This window comes from Phalacrocorax carbo, chromosome 2, assembly GCF_963921805.1.
Source record: "Phalacrocorax carbo chromosome 2, bPhaCar2.1, whole genome shotgun sequence".
Classification (NCBI taxonomy): domain Eukaryota; kingdom Metazoa; phylum Chordata; class Aves; order Suliformes; family Phalacrocoracidae; genus Phalacrocorax; species Phalacrocorax carbo.
This window is the reverse complement of record NC_087514.1, coordinates 94,723,841-94,744,579: the sequence shown is the minus strand read 5'-3', so window position 1 is coordinate 94,744,579 and position 20,739 is coordinate 94,723,841. Positions and strand designations below refer to the sequence as shown.

At 42.2% G+C, this 20,739-nt stretch overlaps 1 long non-coding RNA gene across 1 annotated transcript; it reads left to right on the top strand.

Annotated features, from left to right (window-relative positions):
- The first annotated feature begins 4,986 nt into the window (after nucleotides 1-4,986).
- On the top strand, nucleotides 4,987-19,207 carry LOC135311725 (uncharacterized). Its single transcript, XR_010371312.1, has 6 exons — nucleotides 4,987-5,225; nucleotides 5,862-6,009; nucleotides 12,635-12,779; nucleotides 15,498-15,728; nucleotides 16,090-16,159; nucleotides 18,470-19,207. It is a non-coding gene; the product is annotated as an uncharacterized LOC135311725 (long non-coding RNA).
- Nucleotides 19,208-20,739: the final 1,532 nt, after the last annotated feature.

Sequence of the window (20,739 nt, the reverse complement as noted above, 5' to 3'; positions counted from 1 at the left end):
AATACCATATTAAATAGTATTGTGAAGTCAGGAAAGGAGATTGAATTCTTTTGTGTTTATAAGTAGGACTCACTGACAATAAAGATACGCAGGCTCTGACTTGACTGTGCATTGCTTAGGTTGGACTCAGAAGGACATAAAGGGAAAAAGAGACTATAGATGTGGACATCAGTAAAGTCTTCAAGATTCCCATTTACAGGCCTAGTAGGAATAGGACTCCTAATGATAATGAGCAGAGAGAGAAGATTTGAGGCAAGAAGGAAAGTATATATGAGACTATTAAGGAGAAGCAGGCTTGAGAAAAGGTGAATTTGTTGATTTACAGAGATGACAATCTTTTCATTGAATGAATATAATATAAAAAACTTTTTTGGTTGTTTGAAGTTTGAGGTGGGGAAATTGAGGATAAACCTAGATTTATCTCTTTTTATTAACATTATGGTTTTATAAGAATACATAGAGATGTATTTGTTATAATAGGCATTCTGTATTAATTGGAAAATTATCAAGAAAGGATTCCCTGCATACAGAAAACACTTTCCAAACTCAAGGTTCACTTGCCAAGGAGAGAGAATCAACTGGTGCTGTAATGACTTCCTGATTCTGAAAAAAAATTGGAAGGGCATGATGAACAAAAAAAGAAATGTTCATAAATCCAAGGTGTCCTTGAGTAAAACAAGGCTTCTGAAGCTTAGAAGATGAAGCAGCAAGCTCTAAGGCTCACGGGGGCAGAAATTAATGGCAAGCAGGAAAAGAATTAAAAGGCTTCAATCGTTAGTAGTTTCAAAGGAACCATTTCCTTTGTTTTCCTTGCCTTAAGTGGAGGCTGATGTGGATCCTGGAGAACTAGGCTTAACCTTGATGCAGTCTGAAAAGAAATTTGAAAGAAACATTTGTAGCTGTTGACCTAAATGATAACCTAACACTAGCATGATGTTGCACAGAGCTCATGTCAGCCCCACAGACCAGTGCTGAGTATGCCCTTATGGTCCTCACAACCTCCTGGGGACACCAGAAATCACCATCCCCACCCCCAACTTGAAAGTGATAATGGAAACGAGAGGACATCTGGGCTTCCAGAGAAGTGAAGCTCTTCATCAGTCAGTCAGTCTCTGTCTTTCAGATCTTTATTATTTATGCTGTAAGGGTAGCACTGCTGAACCATAGCCACCTGAATGTTCAGCTTTTCATCTTAAAGCTTGCTGCCTGACCTCTTGCTCTCTGTAAGGTGATGCATTCCCCCTCTCTGGTGTACCTGAATACAGTGGGATGAACAGCTCTCTGGAGCTGACTCTATTTACTGCAGAGAAAGCACAGACAACTGATTCAGGCTATGCCTAGCTGGTTGTGGTGAGAGAAGTATCCAACCCTCGCTCACTTGGTCTAGGTCTGAGTATGACAAAGAAAGAAAAAAAGGAGTGAGGGCTACAGTGAAGGCAGGTGAGAAAAAGCTAAGCGGAAATAAAGACAGCAGATCCTTACTGCAGACTCTGTAAGTAAAATGTGATGTGTAGATGTGACTGGGTTAACAGCACTCACTGTGATACCATTGCCTGCTGAAACCTGGCTATCCCAGAGGACAGGGGTATCCCTGGAGCAAGAGTTATTCAAGGGGCTAGCCGAGGATGATATGAATGGCCACCGCATTTCATTCCCTCTGTCACTGGCTGTGGTGAGCTCCAGGATGGGTCTGTAAGAGAAAGGAGAGTGGTGAGCAAAGAGGAGACAGAGGTTTGTGCTGGACAGGATGAGATGGCAGGGTGAGGCAGTGTCCAGTGAAGTCAGGCAAGTAAAAGGGTGGGTTTTTCTTTGTTTTTCTTTCCTGAAGAAGCCTTCTTCCAGCAGAGAAGTTTAGGCATGTCCAGCTGAGGGGAACCACATTTATATCTTGTATCAGGCCCCCAAAGTGACTTGATGAAAGGAAGAGACAAGATATCAAAGATATTTTCAGAATAATGTGGTGTTGAGATCTGGGTCATTGGGCTGATGTCCAAAGAGCTGAGCAGCCCCAGAAGAAAGCAGGAGGTCTCTGGCTTCAAGTTCCCACTCTCTTCACAAAGGTTGCAATATATGAAGGAAGAACAGTGCTCCTCCCTGGGAGAAGCAAAATTTGGCTAACCAAGTACCTTGATGCCCTGTTAATTTCTGTCCTTTTATTTTGCCTGTGACCTCTTCAGGCAGTTACCACTTGAAACACGTTGTGCTGCAGTTTCGTTCACTTTCTTTCCTTGGAGGTGGAAGATATGCAAAGCCTGTTAAAGAATACATGCATTTGAGAAGTTTAGGTAGCTCTTGTGAGTTCTTTGATCAGTTTTTGAATTTCTGAATATCTACTTTTGCAACCATTCTACAAACTGAGAGAAATGTCTATAGTTCTCAATCAGGGAGGTGGGGTAGCCAAGATTTTCACAGAGTTCATACCATACTGGCATAGGCCAGTGGGAGGCTATGTTGGGGACATCTAGCAGTTTGCATTCTAATTAAGAAACAGTCTCTCAGTATATCTGATTGCTGTAGTCTGAAGTTATTGCCTTGGACAAGAACCAAGATGGCTGGTGATCCAACATCAGCTGCATCTATGTGAGTGGAAAAAGTAGATGAGGGTGGTTTGGACATAGTGATCCCTGAATGCTAATGAAAAGAGAAACATATTTGGCACCATTACAAGTCAGGCACTCTGAAGATTTCAAAATTGTGTCCTTTTTTATAACAATAATAAATTTGTCAGTTACGTGGGGAATCTTTGTGAAAAATGGATGTCTTTTACTGCATTCAGAGTCGTTGCTCCAAATCCAGCAAGATAATGGCCAATAAAACTTTGAGCTGGGAAGTTATGTTCTGCATTGCTAAAGCCTTCATTATGTGTGGTTTTAGAAAACGTACACATGTACCAGAGTGTCTCATTGTTCTTTTGCTGTTTTATTATTTTGTCTGTATGAAGTGGCTCTGATTCCAGCCATGGAATGTAAGTTTAGCTTATATTGATCCTGCTGTCCGTGTATAGGTCCTTAGCAGCTTTGCAGGATGCTATTAAGAGCAGTTAGGTTTTATCTGCAGGTGATCCATACTGAATTCTGTTCCCTATTGAAACAAATTGCATCTCAGTCTGAATGTACTTGATGTACTTTTTTTTTTCATTGTAGAGGGTTGTAATTGAAACCCCCAATTTTTTTGAATGCTTGGAAGGAATCAAGAGCCAACCTACCTGGGCATGTGACTTTGCAGTTCCCAGAACTGCATTGTTAAATGGCAGTCTCTGCTGTGGGCCTATAGCATAGCATCCAGACTACTCTTGCCTTTATAGTACAGGCCAGATTCTTCATTAGGTGTTAGGCTGAAACTCACCATTAGGTTATCTGCTGCAGCTTCTGGGAAAACACAGGTTTCCTTTACATCTTTGACAAATACAGTAACTCCTTGCTTGACAAAAGTTTGTATTTGGCCAGGCTGGAATAAAATTAACTCTTCTATGACCAGGTTCAGTTTTCAGCACTCAGTGAAAGTACTCCACCTCATGAGAAGTTAGCATCTGAATCTGTAGATGCATCACATTACCAGTCCACTTGTTGGTTCTTTAAATGTTATAAATCCAATTCACAAAAACGATACTTCCCAGGTAGTGCCTGGTTTTTTCCTAACTGGAGTACAGTTTAAAAAATTTTGTATACGTTAGCACCCTTCATCAGATCCTTGGAGGGACAGGGTTATAGACATGATGACTTCAAACAGCATTCAAATACTGCAGCCTTAAGGGTGGGAAATGTGAGGTCTATTTGTAGTGTGACCAGTGCTATGCTAGGAAAAACGTAACACCTCAGGCTGGAACAAAGCCAAGAGACAAGGACATGTGCTTGCATAAAAACTCTATCCAGACAAATCACAGAATATTTTAAAACAGAAGAATGATGTGGTACCCAAGAAACTAAAAAGATTGTTGGTTTAACGTAAACCAGGCAATGTTCTGGCAACACCACGGGTCTTACAAAAGACTCTGAGGACTGTATATTAGTGTGGCATCATTGATTGGATCATCATTGGATCATCATTGATTGGAGCATAATTGATTTGGATCATCAGATCCAAAATGAACTCCTTCAGGGACTGTGCCTTGTGTTTCCTCCACATAGATGGAAAAATGCTTGATGAAATCATGTTTGTAGACAGCATCATGACTTTGCAGGGGAGACTGGGCACAAAGCACATTGAGAGTAAAACCTTACCATTTAAGAAACTAGGCTGGTAGAAGCGTGGCAGGAGAGTTTAGGATAGGCTGGCTCCTGACATGCTCTGCTCTGAAGGACTCCTTTCTGAGAGGGCAGCAATGTATTGGTTGTAGGTCCCCTCCTTGGGTAAGAGAAGCTCAGTGATGACAGTGGCATCTGCCAGAGGATCAGAAAATGGAAAATGTTATTCTCTGCTATCTCTTTACTATCTCTGACACCTTCTCTGTAGTGCATAGTTTTAGCACAGCATCATAACATGTATGGCCTTGTGTAATGGGTGTGCTGTACCAAAAGAGTGTAGAGAGATTTGCTGTTCCCCTTAGCAGGTTACAGCACAGACGTACCACTAAGAAATCTCTTCCTGAAGTGACCCAGCCAGATTTTGCTGCTGGTTATATGCATTTGGACAAATGCCATAGTCTTCAGTACTGTCCCTTGGATGTATACAGCCAATGATGGAGGATCAGACACTTCTTTTTATCTAAGGAATCAGAGGATTTTAAAGGAGAGAACTGAAACCAGAGAATTACTTTCATTTTATTTGATTTTAGAGACAGACATTAAGGTTTTGAATTTGTTATATCTGGCTGTCAGATACAGATAGGTTTACCACGGTTAATTTTACAGAACGAAAATATAACCCAAAATCATTTAAAAACAGAACCAACTTTCATCCTTTCCCAACCAGCATATTTGTAAACAATACAGTATTACAAAACTTACTTCTAATTGTGTGTTACTGTTTCTCCTGTAAGGATGAGCAGGCATTTTCACCCATGGGGAGCAGTGTTCCACTAAGTATTTGGAGATCAGCTGCAAACCACAGAAAGAGGTCCAGATGGTTCCCCGACATCCATCTGCTTTTGATAATGCAGCACACTCATTCTTCTCTGCAGCCGGGAAACTCCTTCCTTAGTCTTCTGCTCCTTCTCCTACTGCTGGCCAGCAGGCTACAAACCAAGTGTCTCCTTCCAGTTTACTCTGTGTTTGCCAAAAACTCTGGTAAGTCTGCTCAGGCCAAGTGCTGCCAGAACTCATCTCGTCTCTCCTCACCCCCTCATCCCTATACTCCTTTCTGGGGACAAACATAGGTGCTTAAAGGGCTTCAGTTGCCTGCTACTATGGCCTGCCATATTGTACAGCCCCAGCTCAGGAAACAGCATCTGTAGAAGGGTGCCACTGAAGTCCTGTCAGATGTTTTTGGCAAAGAAGCAAAAGGGAAGGCTGGGTTTGAGCATGGGAGTTTGAGGGGGAGAGGTTTAAAGCTTCTGTGCTGGTCTCCAAAATCTCTCCAAAACCACAGCACTTGAACAGGAGTTGTACGTGGTGTGGGTAGGCTTGGGTCTGCACCAAGTCACAGGACTGAGTGGTGGGAAGATGGAGAGGGCTTCGGCTGGGGGCACGTGTCCTCCATAGCTCACCGTGTGTTCATTGTTTTCTGATGGAAGGTGAAATGTTCAGCCCCTCTCCTTTTCTCTTTTTGTAATTGCTTTGCCCACCGCTAATTTACATCTCAGGCATAAAAGAAATCTTTGTGTTGAAATGAAAAACATAAAGCTTCACTGTAGAGGCGATGTAAGATGAGCAAAATGTTATAAGATACTGAACAATATCAAAATATTTTTTAACTTTTTCCAGAAAAATATGTCTGCAGATCTGTGTGCCATTGCAGAGATTATTCTAGAGGGATTTGAACCATCAAATGAAACAATATAATGACTTGTGACCTTTACTGAGGTGGTGAGAGAACAGAAATAAGAAAAAAAGAAGAAAAGCAGCACAGAAGGTAGAAATTGTGGAGAATACATCAGGAATTTCTGGAACATTTTACCCTTCAAAAATATGCACATGTAGGTTGTGAACTGCTTCATAATAGTTATAGGACATGCCTCAAAAAGTCTGTCAGAAATGCCAGAGGGGCCAAGGCACTAATTTCTTTTTAGACCAGACTCTGACAGTAGAACAAACCCAACAGAAAGGTCCACAGGGGTGTTTTATAGAGATAGTGGCCAGACTGTATAGAGCACTGGTGCCTTGTGTAACATTCAGGTGTCTCCAGGTATGGATCTGTGGTGGTTTTGGCTGGGATAGAGTTAATTTTCTTCATAGCAGCTAGCATGGGGCTATGTTTTGGATTTGTGCTGGAAACAGTGTTGATAATACAGAGATGTTTTAGTTACTGCTGAGCAGTGCTGACGCAGAGTCAGGGCCTTTTCTGCCTCTCACACCACCCCACCAGCAAGCAGGCTGGGGGTGCACAAGAAGCTGGGAGGGGACACAGCCAGGGCAGCTGACCCCAACTGCCCAAAGGGATATTCCACACCATATGATGTCATGCCCAGTGTACGAATCTGGGGGAAGAAGAAGGATGAGGGGACATTAGGAGTGGTGGCATTTGTCTTCCCAAGTAACAATTACACATGATGGAGCCCTGCTTTCTTCAAGATGGCCGAACACCCACCTGCCGATGGGAAGGAGTGAATGAATTCCTTGGTTTGCTTTGCTTGTGTGCATGGCTTTTGTTTTACTTACTGAACTGCCTTTATCACAATCCATGAGTTTCTTCACTTTTACCCATCTGATTCTCTCCCCAGCCCACCAAGGGGGAGTGAGCGAGCTGGCTGGGGTTAAACTACAACAGGTTCAAATGTCTAACGGCTGTCTGAGGTTGGAAATGGCAATGACAAATTTTGCACCAGAGCAGATATTACCTGTATCTCAGGTACTATGACTAACTTGATAGAAATTTTGCCTTCTGCCCAGATCCAGTCCCGATCAAACTTGTACTGCTGAGTGCTCTGCTGGTGGAGAGACCCAGAGCCTGTGTCTGTGAAACCCTGGTGAGAGACTTTGTTTTACCACTCTCCTCCCAGTATCAAATATCCTAGTTCTATGTCACATACAACAGACAGTAGAATAGAAAGACAGAGCTGATGGTTCCCTGGTTCCCTATCTGTCACCTGAAAGTTGTCTGTCTGGCCTAGGGGTAGCTTCTCAAAGATATGCTTCCTGCTTTTCTTATGGCCAAACTACACTAAAGAGAAAAGGGATTTATTAAAACAGAAACAGAAGAGACGCAGGAGCGGGGGGGGGGGGGGGGAAGCCACTGGGTGGGATAACTTTCTCATGAAATAGTGCAATTAGGTTGTGTTATGATTTGACTCTGTCATGGGAAATTAGCCTTCAGTAGGACCTTAAGAGATTGTTAAGCCATCTTTCCTTCTGAAGGCAAGTGCAACTATATCAACATCATCCCTGACAGATATGTGTCTAACTTCTCCTTAAAGGTATCCAGAGATGGAGGCATTAAGTTGGGGCCTCAAAGATTAAATAAGCATTAACAAGCTATAGTAATGAGCAGCTGCAATTACTAGAATTAAGCCTGTGCTCTGAGAAGCTGGAAAAATTAATCGACATTTTAAAATATCAGTGTGTAGGATAATTAGCCAAGCCGCAAAGCTGATTCAAAATTAAGCTCTGGAGAAAGGTGAGACAGTGAATATCCTGATCTTGCTTTTTTTTTTTTTGTCTTTTGCCCCAATAAAATTGAGTGCTCTCAGTGTCTTTTATGATACTGATTTAACTAAAGATGCATTAACATTTAATACCTTTTGGCAGTGGGAAAGGAGGAAGGAATGAAGTCAGAATTGAAGGCATTCAGTGTGGTTTTACCCATGAGTTACCCTCTGTCTTCATTTCACATGGGGTGGAGGTGAGCAGGTGGTGTGTGTTAAGGCAGTAACTTGTTAAAGCTGTCCAACTTCTTACCTACCTTAACTTTGGATCTCCTAAGCTCCCCTCTATGGGTTTGCAAAAACTGCTGCTGAAAATCTGTATTTATTACTAACTTGAGTTTATCTGCTTTGAATATCTGGCCAACAGGTTTTGTCTCTTTTGTGTTTACAATGGCCTTCTTTTAGCATCCTTTCTCTCCAAAATTGCTGAGGGATGTATGGGGAAAACTATTTGCCTTCAGAATTGGGTCATGAGTTAGTGTCTGAGAATTTTGTCCTTAAAACTAAACTGTCAGCAGGAATCATTGAAATTGCTACGAAATACGCTGTTAAAAAAATCAGTTTGTTTTTACTTGGACAACTTCTTATCAAGCCCTGTGAGAATTCAATTCCAAGTCCAGTACAGCTGAAGGAGACTACTGTTTGTACTTCAGCAAGGCTGCGGTTTGGACATAAGTTAGGCTTGCTTTATAGCACAGACTTAATTCCATCACATATTTTGCTCTAGAGCCAGTGGACTTAAGGCTACAGGGTTTTCAGCTGAGTGCATCCTTTACAGATATAAATCCCATTTCTAAAATGGGAAAAAGAGAAGTATATTGTGACTGACAGCTCAATCTGAGCTTTGCATCTAAGCAAAACCCCAGTCCGCGTGCGAGGCAGGAAGTGAATTGCAGAGCTTCAGAAATAGCACAGAAACCTACATTCTGCTTGCAAATGCACCGTTCATAGCTCCCACAGGGGCTGTAGCTCAGCCCCCTGCAACAAAGGCAGCAATCCAGGTGTGGAATAACATGTAAAAAGCTATGTTGTGATATGCACTCACAATAAGGCTCCTTACAGCAGGTAGGAAATCTTCTAATTGCTTGGAGTATGTGTTGGAAGGTTGCCTTAATGCAGAAGGTTTGCATGGAAAAGGAGCTGAGCGCAGCAGAGCCGGACTTTGGAGGTTCAGTCTGGTCCCGTGAAGCTGCGCTTAGGTCAGGCTTGGTGCATGCTAAGGGAAGAGAGCCAAAATCCAGCACCTCCGGCTGAGCATGGGAAGCACAACCTGGCATTTGTGGCTAATGAGAGGTGTCAAAGTAGTTCTAGGCAGGCTGGGCTCCATCCAACAGAGTCAGCTTTGCTTTGGTTTTATTTCTCTTACAATGGGACTGGGTTTAAATTACAGTGGGTCTGTGGAGTGAAGTCTGACTCTCTTAAAATGACACAGAAAAGAGAGAGGTTCACCTGACCCTGAATGCTTTTTTTTCCCAGCTCCCAGGGCTGTCACTTCCTTTCTTTGCAGAATTCTGTCATTTCTAAAGCATAGTGTGGGCAAGAATATACACGCACACAATATGCATAAATGCATGCCCACAGATTACTCTGGTAGAGGCAGCATCACAGTACGGGACAGAGCATGGAAAGGGCCAAGGTGAAAATGAACTAGTCAAATTCTGCCCTCCCCACGCCAGTGCATGATTAAGATCACGAGCTGGATTGTGCCCTGCATGGTCGGGTGAGGGAATTGGCATGGACATGCTAGCTGCAGCTGTGGGAGGCCTCCTGGCATCGCACAGATGAGCACAAGCCCAGCGTCTCTGTTCAGCTGCTGCGTAGGATCTATGGCATCCCCAAAATATCATGCAGGGTACAGTCTAGCCACAGGCATGTGTCTTCCATGTCTCATGCATTGCCTCTAGGGATCAGTGGGAAGGCAGAGTCCAAGTGCCCTCACCAGGCTGTTGATGGTGGGGAAGGATTGGAGGGATGGTAGGAAGCTGTGTCCTAATTCCATTAGTGTGGCATAGGTGGTTTTTTTGCATCTCTGACATAGTTAGCTGCACCAACAGGCTGCTGAATCTACCAGCGTCTATCCAGAGAGTGTTAAGACCATGGAGGATCGTATTGCTTTTTTGGAAGGCGTGAGTTTCTAGCACTTACTGAAAACTTGAGGATGAAATGTTAAAAATCTTGAAATTTCTAGAGAAGCAGTGAGAAACAAAAGACAAAAGCACATTCATGCCATGGTATTCTGTCATCATGTTTAATGCAGTTCATAGTAATTGTGTGTGTGTCTGTATGTAAACAAATACTTACACGTCTGCTAAGCAGCTTGTCTGCTTATGATTCTAGGAGTTTTTCTTATTAAAATGAAGAAAATATATAGTTTCATGTCACCTATATTTGCAATCCCATTGTAAAAGAAGTTTTGTTGTAGCTTCTGCTAGTGCATCTCAATAACCAATATCTGAATCTGGTTTATTCAGATACACCAAACATATTTGGTTGCAACGATGGAAATTATAACACTGGAATGTCACTTTTTATTTGCCTGAATGCAAAATAAACAGGCTTCTTGTTCATTCCCACCTCAAACAATAATAATCTGGAAATTGTTTTAAATGCAGGAAAACACCCGTAGGAGATACAAATGGAGAAATGGAATTGTCAGCTTTCCAGAATTATTAATCCTGGATTTTCAACTAGGCAAATAGAATTTCATCTCAAAGAGTAATTTTCAGAAAATCACGACTAAATGAGAGGACAGCCTTCCATTGTCCCAGTTTAGTTTATTTTCATCTATACTGCATGGTATCCTTTTCCGTGATTAATCCCATAGGAGCACTCAGTGTGAAGCAGATTATGGGAAAGCAGTCTAATGAAAGTAGTTTTGCGACTTTAAAAATACAACCATTCCCAGGATGCTCCAGTTTGCTATTCAGAGTGAAGGTGAAGGACACTAGTGCAGGATGCTTGAGGGCTGGACCTCCACCCACCAGCTGCACGCACCTCCTTGTGCACTGTGTGCTACAGCCATGCAATGGCAGAGCTATAGGTTTGGGGGGGGAGGTGGTGGTGCTACCACTGTTACTTTGGTAGAACCGTAAAAGGATACGTCCACAGCCCAGGCTACAGATGGGAATAACTTGCCCTTGGCCATTTCCATCAGTGGGAGAAGTTTTGTACTTCTTTTATTACTGTGCATAACAGTTTTCTCTGCCAAAAGCCTCATTGATCAAGGTACAAATGAAGGTATGGAGCTGACATTTGCTGTCCTCTCTGCAGAGAGAGGAATGCTGGCTCTGCAACCTCAGGAATGAAGGGAAAAAAAAAAGAAATTGCCCTGCTCCCCTCCTGCAGAGCAGTCATTAACCTCGCTAACAGGGAAGGAGGTAGCTTTTTTTAAACCCTATGGCTAGGGTATTATACATGCAACTACTTTTAATGTCAGCATTGATGTTCCTGAGTAAGTATGTACCCTCCTGAAAAAGTAACCCAGGTGAGCAGAGGTTCTGACTGTGCATCCCAAGTAGATGAAGGAGAGCAGGGCTTATAAAATAAAGGCTAAAAGCAGCCCTGTTTATGATAAAGGAATATCTATGTGTTTTCAACTGTAAGTGTGAATTTCAAGGAGTAGATATATATATTATTGAGCATGAAAAATGAAAGGCTATTCACCAGTGTTTTAATATTATGCCTTAATAAAATGACACTTTCCAGAGCCAGTCATGACTTTAAGCCAGATCATGGCTAAAAATATTAAGGGAAGGATCTCCACAACAACAGCCACATTGATCCCCTTCTGCAGAGGAAACGGAAAAAGACTCACGCTTTGCTAACCTGAATAAATTATCCAGATTATCAGAACTGTAAGGAAAGCTGTATGTAATCAGCTCTGCCTGTGTGCCCATGAGTGTGCACACATGTTAACTGGATTGCAGCCCTTTAAATACCTATGTCAAAGGGGACAGCTCTGAAAACATGCACAGGAGAAAAAAATTACCATGGTTGTACTTTAATAGGCCAGCAGATACCATGCACAGCGCGGTGCTCACTGCAGCGCTGGGTGACTCCAGTCCAACTGCTGGGCTGGGCTCTCCTGACTGTGGTGGTCTGGAGATGGGATGGAGGTCACTGGTGCTCTCCTGGTCTTGCTTCAGTGTGAAGCTGGGAAATGGCTAGTTTGCTCACACCGATTTGGAAGCACAGACACATTCTTACTCCAGTCTGGCAGTTGTTTTTGTGTTGGGTGCATTTTGCTTTGCTGAAGAAAATAATCTTGGTAGCCAGGGAGGGAAGAACAAGGATGGAAGAGTGGCGGGCAGGAGAAATATTGAAACTGCTTGACTTTGAGCATCTTGTGCAGGAGTCTGCACTGGAAGACTCCTCTTACTGGGCTGCCCGTATGGTCAGTGGATAGAGGCTGGCTTTTTTAGAGGCAGCCCAAGGAAAGGGCATGACTTAGAATAGAGGTAGTGACGTCAAGATCTTTGGCAGATTCAGGATGCGTGAAAGACTCCTAAAACATGTTAGGGAAGCCCAAAAGCACGTGGCTTTCAAGCACAGGAAGACAGGGTTAGGTCTGGAGTGCAAAGGCTGTGTCTTTCCATCCCTGCTTCTCATGGTATTAGGAAGAACACTTGTTTAGCTGCTTGTTGGTCCCATACTAAACCCTGGATTGTCAGCCAGCGAGCAGGCTGCCATAATTTTCTGGCTTGGGTTTCTAGCTAGAAACATCCCTCAGTTTTTCTGGGATCACACATTTTAAACAAATGGTGTGTGATTGGTCTGTCTTTCGCCTTTTATACTTTTCAGGCTCATAGGTGTTTTGCAAAGGAGGTGCATGCCCCTGCTGACCAGTCTTATGCCTACTGATAACAGACTTGCTTTTCCTTATTTTCTCCCATGCAGGCCCGTGCAGACTTGGTCTTGGCTAGATGTGCTAAGTAATGCCAGCTGTATCCTGGCCCCGTTTGGAGCATCTGCTGAAGGATGGGTCCAGTATATACTGCAATGTTGATGCAGACTGGATTCCAGCAATCACCTGTACCTGATGGTAAGCTGGCTGGAAAATGGTTAAGACGGCTGCTGTCAGAAGTGTATGAAGCTTTCTCCTGACTTGCAGTACATGGTGTTCAGGTCCCTCAGGTGCCAATGGCAGAGGGGTACATGAACAAGCAAGAGGTTTAAGTTTGATCACGTCTGCAGAGCCTCTCTGGCTTTCACTGCCACCACCTCCAGATTGTTGTAAAGAAGAGTTTATGGCAAAACTCGTTACTCTGCTTTTCATTTTTTAACGTGCAAATTTTAAAATGCTTGCCAATTCATTTCAAGAACCCTATGGGCCCACCCCTTGCTCTCTTTTCTGTCCTTTGCTATCTGCCACCTTGCTGTGCCCACTGTGGCTCGAAGGCTGGCAGCCTGCTGAAGTGCAGAGCCTTGCCACATGGCATGCGCTTTTGGGCAGGATTTTGTGCTGGCTGGCAGTCACGCTGGACCGTAGCAGTGGGGAAAAGCTAACAGTGGCAGCTGGAGTTAATGAATCCTACATCACCCTGGAACAGAGACAGGAATCCCAGAGCTCAGGGGATTTTCATGGAGGTCTGCTGCAATCTTGATGTGTGAGTGACTGCAGGAGATGAAAGCATATCTGGGTGGGCTAAGGAATACATATGCACTCAAAATTTTTTGCATTATGTTTAATTCAGTGCTTGCACATTAGGTTTTTCTCTCCATCTCTTTTTAAGGTTCATGTGTTTTTCTGGGTAAGGAAAGATATGAGTGGTGCATATGGTTAAATGAATGTCTGCTATGATTCTGTTATCATGTGCAGGACCTTTAAAAATAAAGTGCTCTCCAGGTTGTTGTCTGAGAGGGATTGCTATACATCAAGGCAAGATGGCCCTTACAGTGAATTACACACTTGTTTTTCTCTCAGGTAGTTGTTATTTCTCTCTTTGCTTGTTTGATTTAATTTGAAATAAAGCTATTCTGGTTGTAGGCAATTTTGATTTAGGTATCCAGAAAATTGAATAGGATTAAGTCTGTGGAAAAGATCACCAAGGAAATCCTACAAGAACAGCACATTGCTTCACCCACCATCCTGTCAAAGCCAGGTCTGGTCAGAACATCTCCTCTGTGTCACCCCAACCTATCTGTTAGGGGGACAGATTCTGAACCAGGCCATAAGCCAGGGTAATTTGCTTTCCCCTTCACACTCCTTCCCCCCAAACTAAGGTCCATGTGTTATAACTGACAGTCTGGTCTAGAAAGCTGAATGGATTCCTAGCTGCAAAACTTATGCCTGGGCTCCTGATAACGAGATAATATCTAAGAAGCCACCAATTTCTTTCATCCAGATCTACTGGATGAAAGTCTTCTCAAATATCAGAGATATATCTAGACCAGCTGTGGGTCAGATGCTTCTACTGTGTATGTATTTTTGTCACAGAATCAGCTCGCTTGCATTATAGTTTGGGAATAAGAGACTCAGCAGCCTTTAAGCTGAACTCGGCCTCACAGAGTGCCTTCCTGGGGGGTTATTTTAATCTCTTTGTTGTACCTTCCTGTCGAATGTAATGGGAAATCAATGATGAATAGGAGGGCCCTAATCTCCATGGATACTTGTCCCTGCATGGTGTCAAAATCTGAGCTGGCTGTTTATTTTCTCATAATTTCCATATGACTAATTTACTTAGGAAGGGGAGGGGAAAGAAGGAGGCTATTTGGGGTTGAAGTAAAAAATGAGAGAAAGGAAAGTTGGCAGTGGTTCTCAGCTGGAGATGCTGGGAGGCCTCCAGAAGCCTCCCATACCTGCATCCCTTGAGCTTGTCATTAGCTCTCACGCTTTGTTCTGTGCTGGCAGAAGGATCTTGGAAGACCACAGCTGCTGCAGCTGCTCATAGACCAAAAGGTGACCTTTTGAATAGCTGAGGACTGATGCATTATTTAGTGCATTCCTGGCTAAAATCGAAATGAAAAGATTTCGTGAGCAGAATGATTTGTTTGTCCTTTCACTTGGAAGCATTCCCTTTGCACCACACAACAGTGTGGCATGCACACCACTCCTCGTGTTTTCTTCTCGGCAAAGCTTTTGATAAGACAGGTATTGCACTTTGAAAAACACTGACTGTTAGCTAGGAAGACCCTACTAGCCAAATGTAATAAATTTCAGTTTAGAGGTACTAAGTTTGCAAAAACCAGCCTCTATTTAAATAATGTGTAGGAGTCAAAGCTTCCTGATGAAGTGTATGTCTCTAGACTATTAGCTGATACTGATAAGTGTCATAACCAGCTGTTGTTTCAACATGAAGTGTTTTACCTCTTTCAATTAATCAAGAATCTCTTGGAAGATGCCATAGAAGGACATCCATTATGGGGATGTCTAATGAATTTTTTTATTTGTTTATTTGTTATTCGTATAGACAGAGGCTGAAGAAACTGCTTCCCAGTGATCTGTGTTAGTCACGTACTTAGGCACTCCGGATATCTGTTGGGTGAAGAAGGGGAGGCAGATAGGAACAATGTTTCACAATGCCAAACTTTAATTTTCCTGTGTGGTCTTCCAGACAGAGATTCAAAGAACCTGAGGCTGGAGCCTACCTTTCCTGCTGACTGTGAATGAACACTGCAGTATACTCTGCTTCAAGTCCATCTGGTCTTGGGTCTTGAACTTTAAAAATACCTTCAAAAGATCTACCTAATAGTATTTTTCCTTTGAAGTTTCCAACACCATTTATGAAGGCTTGAAAGCAGTATTATTCATGTATTTCAGATAAGATAGCTGAATTGTCAAGGTAACAACTGATTTGAGAATAGCCAGTTTTCTCCAAGAGATGAGCACATGGAGGGACCTGGGGGAAGATCCAGTGCTTACCAGGGATCTCACTGAGCTCAACAGGCCCTGAAACAGAGGAAGGAGAAGAAATATGCCCAAATGAAGAGGTGCCCAGCAGATCATGCTACCTCATTGGAGAACCCAGTGGTATAAATTCTCCATAAAATGGTAGGTATCTGCTTTTATTGGATTATTTTTATTAGTAAAAGATTAGATGGGGTAAGGCAAGTAAACAGGGATTCCATAAATGACTACAAGTGTTTCAGTTGCCTGTTTGGCATTGTCTTAATTGATACAACAAACAACACAAGATGACCAGAAATTACCAATTCTCTGCTCAGAAGATAAACTGCCTTTAAAAAGAAAGGAATGAAACCCAGTTCTATGATTTCTAGGATCCCAATTTATTAATATGGACATGACTGAAGAAGCATAAACACCTGAGCAGCTTTCAAGACTTTTCTCTGGCATGTTCTTACTGACTCTGAGCCCTTATTGCTAAACACAGTGTCTGTTCATCCTATTGCAGCACCCTTCAAACCAGCCTCCCCTGAAGGATCCAGCAGACATGGTCTGAGAGAAGAACTGAGCACAAGTTGGTAAGCATTCGCTGCAGGGAGTTCTAAATGCTGTGGGATTTAGTCAAACAGTAAAGTACAAGCTTCTACTATGACTCATCTGGTGTAAAACTAGTGCTAAGTATTGTACATAATTAAGACAACATTATTACAGTGAGATAACACTTCTTTTTTTGGCATGGTTAAAGTCTTGAAAAGGTGTAATGTTTTCAGCCTTCAGAGCTGTGAAGAAGATGAAGAGTTCTGATGGGTGTTCATTCTAAAAGATATCATGGCTACAGTGAGTTTAGAGCATACTTTGCATTATTCCTGAAGCTCTGTGTTTTTCAGTTTCCTTCATGAAAAGCTGTGTTTTTTGTTGGAATAAACATAACCTTAAAGTAATATTCATTAGATAAGACTTGCAACAATGGCATCTCTAGACTTCCCAAGGGTTTGCTAATTTTTATGCCCACAAAACACACATTTTATTTTGAGCCACATTTCTTAAAGAGGTGCTATTGGTATTTCAAGTAACAGATGCAAAAAATTATATTTACCATTGAATGCAATAGAAAATGTTGGCAACAGTGGTGTCAGAGAGCTAAAGATTTGACATTTGAACACCAACTGTCATCAGGTATGGAACAGAGGTATTAGTCAGCCAATGGCCCTACCAATGAGAAAAGTTAAACAAGTAGGTCATTACAATTTGCCTACTTGCCCCAGATTTTTCTTCAGAGGTCCACAAATCAACTTTGCTTTTTATGAATGCATGGTGATTAAAATTTATTTTGGTATAATACAAACAAATTCAAATTATTGGTTGCTCAAAAGCCATTTCTTCAGGTTATTTGCTTCTCATTATCCTTAACTAGTAACTGCTCTTCATGACATTGTTTCTGTTCATTGGTTAGCTGTCTAACTTGCAAACAAAAGGTAGGAGATCAGGCTGCAAGATGATGACATGAACCGTTTTAAGGGACAGGACTTTGAATGAACCCATTTCCATCTGTGTACTCTAGTGGATGCCTTTGAAGCTTGTTTATGCTCTTACTTGAAAATATATTGGCTCCTTCTTCAACTTAATGTTGCCAGCACTTTTCTTATCATTCCCTAACATGCTGCTCTTACCTCATTTTCATTCACATCTCCAAGGAGTTATACAAGTATGTCACAGGGACTACAGAATTTCAGGAGGAATCCCAGGGAAGCAAGGCACTTGGGTAAAGATATCTGAGCCACAGCCAGTGAGCCCCTTCTTTTTTTTATGAGTTGAACTATATATTTTTAAAAACATAAACTATATTTATATTTATAAGCTATAATTTTTTTCAAGTCTGAAGATTAAGAATTCCAGGGGCCTTTCTGAGAAAATGATCGTGTAATATAAAAGATAGATCAACTCCCGTTTTGTTTGCACTGCTGTTTTTCAGATGAGTTTCCAATCTATTAGTGAAGCGGTAAATGCTCCCCCAGCAACCAACTACTCAGGTTTTGAAGGGAAATCAAAAGTAGTGTAAGGCTGTTGAAGAAAATGGCTCTAAAGGAAAAGAGTGGAAGATCCTACTATTCCTATGATACCTGAAAAAGTTTGTGAAGATTACAGCTGGGAGAGAGATGGGCCAGAGAGAGATGAAGGAGTCAAGGACAGGATATCTGCCTGCAGAGCTTTGCCCTAGCATGCCTTCTTTCAGGCTCACAGCTTAAATCTTTGTTGAGGTTGGTCTGCTAGGGGCACGCAACCAGAGTTAAAATTGTGGGAGAGGATGGATAAGCCTCAAATGGAGAGGGCACCTGTCGACCATGGTTATCACCTTGGACTTTGTACAGCTTTGACAGGATTTACACAGCTTCTGGGCATGAGAGAAATACTGCACACACTTATTCTGCATAACATAGGGTTTTAACGTTAGTGAGCAGCCAGGGACCTTGCTGTGGGTACACACTGGAGTTACCCTCCTGATGCAGTGTCTCTCAGCTGGTCTGACTTTTGTCTTTGCTCCAACCATGAGCTCACTAGGAGCACAAAGGACAAAGTATTTGTATTCCACTGTGCACATTGACAGTAATTTTGGGGATGCAGCACAGCACCATAGAAAGAGACAGGTATGTGGAGTATTTAGAAGGCATTAATTTCTTCTTAAGTTCTCCTTTTTTGAACCACTTTGCAAAAAGTTACAGTGGGAATAGCAAAGGAAAGAACTTGCAGACTTCACAAAAATCAAAGCCTATAGCTTGTGCTGGGCAGGTATATTTTGCACACATCTGTGATTATGAAATTACTTTTAAATTGCTTTTGAACTTCATCTGGATAATGATTCATCATTTCAATTTCCTTTCTCCCTCCAGAACATCTGCCATTAACAAAGCCAACAAGTTGTGATGTTTTACAATCCACATTTGAACCTTCTTCTCAAAACATTGCACACTTCCTTAAATAAGCAATTTACTCAGCTCATTTGTACAAAGATAAGGTCAGTCTTGGGATGGAAAGATGGATCCACAACCCCCTTTGGCAACCATCTTTGAAATGAGTCAAGAATTGGTTACACTAGAGGCTTGTTAAACTGCAACATCATGTTGCAGAAATGCAACATCAACAGGCAGCTTAAGTGTTTCTGTACAAACAGATATTGTACAGCCTTGATTTGGCTGAGCTGAACCCACTACAGGATTTAGGCATATGCCTAAATATGGAATTACTTACATGACTGCAGTTAAGATGTGCTTAAGTGTTTTGTTGTGTATGGGCCTACACACTACATCTGTGTTTGTATTAAGAGGAAAAGCTGTTCTACAAGACGTTCGAGCATTTTAAAATGTATTTTTGTTCTGAACTGGAACAGGGAGTTTTACCCTGAAATGAAATTTTAGGAAATCTTTAATTCTAGAAATCTTGTAATTGTGCGTACTTGAAACATTGTGTGTCAGTAATGTTGTAACGCTTTGTGACATTTAGATTGAAACATTGCATGTCCACATATGTTACTAAATTAAATAGAACCAACTGTCAACTAAGCGTGCTGGAATTGCCTGGGTTTTGTATTACCGGCCCCCTGGATGCAGGAAGAACTCTGGTCTGGTCTAGCTTCTATGCTGCATGAACACTGTTGTTCAACCTAGCATTAAAACAAGGATATTCATCTGTGCGTGGTGTAGAGCTGAACCTACTAAACCCTGCTCAGCCCAAATGGCTTTATCTACAGACATCTCAATTATCTTGTACCAGGTCTTTGATGTGAGTGCTTCAGGGACACGAGGGACAGACCCCGTGCTTGTGCTTGTAGGTGGTTTCGGTCTTCCTTGGCTTATCAGTTCTCACCTGGATGTGTCCAAGACGACTCCACACTGTCCAAGAGCCGTGGTAGTTTGGGCACAGCACAGATGGATGACCCTCATTTTCATCTGATGCTGTATGTGACGAGTCAGCCCCTCTGGAGCTGAGGGCTGCAGCTCTGCAGCAGCCAGTCTGATTGCAGGACTGAGCTGCAGCTACTTAAATGCAAGCTGGGTCTTTGCAGAAACTTTAAGGTTCCCTTCCCTGAGGTCCCCAGCCCTGTCCTGCAATAGACATCCTAGCATTCAGTATCCGGGGACTGCAGCCTGGCTGCAAACTTAAAAGTTAAAAATATTAAATTGAAGCTAAGCATATTTTGCTGACTTCTTACTAATTGTTTTACTATAATCAATTATCATTTTCTTGCAAAATGTTTCAATGTCGTGAAATCAGCGTTCACTAAAAGGAGATGGATGCACTGGAAAAAAATTCGAACAGCTCTTATGACTATGTAGCAAGAATGATAGAAAAAATCTTACCAGATGGAATATATAGTTTGCTCTCCCTGTCTCTAGGTACAATGGCTGTTCATAAGGGAGGAGGAATCTGTCAGTAGTCTCTGAAAGGGGATTACAGTCCCTTTTCTCAGTCTCATTGCCTGAAGGACCAAGTAGGGTTGATCCCTAGGCCAAGAGCTTCTTTTTAGGTATGTGGTGTTGAGCAAAGTGGTGCTTAAGAAAAGTCTCCTTCTTTGGCCCAAACATATGGGGTGTGTGGTGAATTTTATTCAAACAAATGGTTTATCTAAAACAGTTTCCCTGCTTAAGTCTCTAGGTAGTCATGGCTTTGCTTTGATTTCCTGTCCTTTTTTTTTGTGTGGTTGAAATAAAAATCTAAGGTCTGCAGCCTTTGTGTCTCTATCAGCTTCTGGGTCAGCTGGCCACAGCAGAGTAGTTGTCCACTCCCATTTTTGAGAGATGTTCTTTCATCCTTTAGGGCCTCAACTCCAGCAAAACATAAACCAGTAAACTTATCTGGAGCCTGTGAATATCATGTCTTATTAAAGACCCCTTTGCCCTAGTTTGGCTTCTTTCTTGCTCTTTCTGTAAGAAATTAGGGCAGTCCCTAGTATCAAACCAGCTGAATGGTTTGGACTCACGTCAGTAAGAAGAGGAGTAGGAACCTGGATTGTATGTTCATAACAGACAATATGATTGTTTTCTTATTTTGTTGTGGTTACTACATGTACAGTTATATTTCTGTCTGAGGAAGCAAAACGCCTTCACAGGTGAGTACAAAAAGATGCAGGTGTTTTCCCAAGCCTGAACTCATGAGCTTCTAT